The sequence below is a fragment of the Portunus trituberculatus genome, chromosome 35 (genome assembly GCF_017591435.1).
Source record: "Portunus trituberculatus isolate SZX2019 chromosome 35, ASM1759143v1, whole genome shotgun sequence".
Classification (NCBI taxonomy): domain Eukaryota; kingdom Metazoa; phylum Arthropoda; class Malacostraca; order Decapoda; family Portunidae; genus Portunus; species Portunus trituberculatus.
In genome coordinates, this window is record NC_059289.1 from 12,933,426 (window position 1) to 12,935,925 (window position 2,500).

The 2,500-nt window shown below is 45.6% G+C and overlaps 1 long non-coding RNA gene across 2 annotated transcripts in view; it reads left to right on the forward strand.

Annotated features, from left to right (window-relative positions):
• The window catches only part of LOC123513087, a 41,621-nt gene that overhangs the window by 952 nt on the left and 38,169 nt on the right, over positions 1-2,500 (forward strand). The window lies entirely within an intron of this gene.

Below are 2,500 nucleotides of genomic sequence, written 5' to 3' on the forward strand. Positions count from 1 at the left end.
AAAGTCTGTGTCCGTTGGCTTATTTCTGTTTTCATTGTGGACGACAATAGTTTTTAATGGTTACGAGTACAGTGTAGGTTAATCACCTCTGGTACGCACAAGGTGAAAGGAATAACACTACACACACACACACACACACACACACACACACACACACACACACACAGGTCATTCCCACCACCTCATTCTCTCTCTCTCTCTCTCTCTCTCTCTCTCTCTCTCTCTCTCTCTCTCTCTCTCTCTCTCTCTCTCTCTCTCTCTCTCTCTCTCTCTCTCTCTCTCTCTCTCTCTCTCTCTTTGTCTTAAGTGCGTGCACACACACACACACACACACACACACACACACACACACACACACACACGTATCGTGTATAATATCGTGCTTCAAAGGCCACACATGTACTATCTCGCTGCTGCATGCAATAATCAGTCAGATAGGCACATATTCATACGTACATTTATTCCAGGCATTTTGCCACCGGTGATAAGAGTTGAAAGTGCATTTCTCATAAAACGCTGCCTTTATTTTTCCAGCGTTTACTCGTGGCGAAAAAGTCACGCCACAGCCATTGCCAGTGAATAAAATAGATGAAAAGAACACATGAGAGATAAAAGAAAAATCATTCCCATCAAAACTACATCGATAATAACGTATGATAATTTTTCACTGATTTCTTTTTTTCTTTGCTTTTATCGGTATGAGAGGCAGGTGAGGTTACGTAATACTTGATGTTGCTTTAATTACGAAGGATCAGGTGTATGTAGGTTAACTAGCCAGCCAGGCCATTGAGTGGTGTTGTTGTGGATAGATGTAAGAGGAGGAAAAGAATTGTGCACATTTTTGTTTTGTATGTGTGTGTGTGTGTGTGTGTGTGTGTGTGTGTGTGTGTGTGTGTGTGTGTGTGTGTGTGTGTGTGTGTGTGTGTGTGAGGGAGGGAATTGTGGATGCATGCTGTGTATGTGTGTGTAATTCACCTCGGTCGTCTGCTGGTCATCCAGCCAGTCTTCTCCATTACGGAGCGAGCTCAGAGCTCATAGACCGATCTTCGGGTAGAACTGAGACCACAACACACTCCACACACCGGAAAAGCGAGGCCACAACCCCTCTAGTTACATCCCGTACCTATTTTTACTGCTAGGTGAACAGAGGCCACACATTAAGAGGCTTGGCCATTTGCCTCGCCGCGCTGGGACTCGAACCCGGCCCTCTCGATTGTGAGTCGAGCGTGCTAACCACTACACTACGCAGTGTGTGTGTGTGTGTGTGTGTGTGTGTGTGTGTGTGTGTGTGTGTGTGTGTGTGAGGGAGGGAATTGTGGATGGGTGCTGGTAGACAGATCAGCGTGTGAAATGGTAGTTTTGTTGGTGTATGACCTATACGTTTTAAAAGCACTCAGATCTGACTTTTCATCCTCATTGAAACTAAAGGAACATATTATACATATTCTGTCATATTTTCCGTAATGAAAATTTCTTCCTTTCATTTAAAACACAACATACTTTTTTTTTCAACAGGCTTTACAAACACTATTATAATCATTCCTTTGTCTTTCTGCCATCAACTAACATTCTTCCACTGTCATATCCTGAGGTGTCCTCCCTGAAATTCTCTAAACCTTTTGTTCCCACGCCACTGTTGCCACCCTCGCCCTTACTGTAAACCTTCCCTTCTGTCCCCCCAGACTCGTATCTTCCTCCATGGTAATTGCGGTGATAGAGGCACTACTGGAGAAAGTGACAGGTAGGGGGGAACAAGCACTATGGGACACCTTACGGGGAAAATGACCAGGTAGAGCAGCCATTCTTCCCGCGGTGATTACTGTGTTTGCTGAATACGGCAAGTAGGTGAAGTCACGTGAGGACAGAATCTCGGCGGTCGATTTCACGGTGTTTTATAGCTATTATAGTGTTGAATCGTGTAGGCATTTCACGAAGGTTACAGGCCGAGGACTTTCCCCTTCGGTAAGTGTACCGTAATGGTTAGGATTTGTGGGGTAGTTGAAGTGGAAGTAGTAGTGGCGGTGGTGGTGATGGCAGTGTTCGAGGGGCCGTGATGGTGGGGCTTGTGGCTGTGACAATCGTCTGAGTACAGAGTTGATTACTTGGTGCGTGTGGGACCGAGGGTAAAGGCTTGTGTGTGTGTGTGTGTGTGTGTGTGTGTGTGTGTGTGTGTGTGTGTAGAAAGACTGTAGATTGACCAGTTAGGATGCAAGAGCAGCAATTGGAGGCGAGATTCTACGTAATAGTACTGGTAGTACAAAGTTTAGAGTTCGTGTAACCCACCCGCGCAACGGACCGTGAACACTCCATCAAATGTACAATATTTATCAACACTACGGGAATTGCGAGCTGCCGCAGTACATCACCTTGACGTATGTTGCGAGGAAATGTTGCTTTTGATGTACCATGTGACGCAGTGCAACAACCTGATGTGTGTGCGGGATATCCCGCATTTCCTGTTTTAGCTCAATAGCGATGCAGCAAAATATGGCGCATTTCC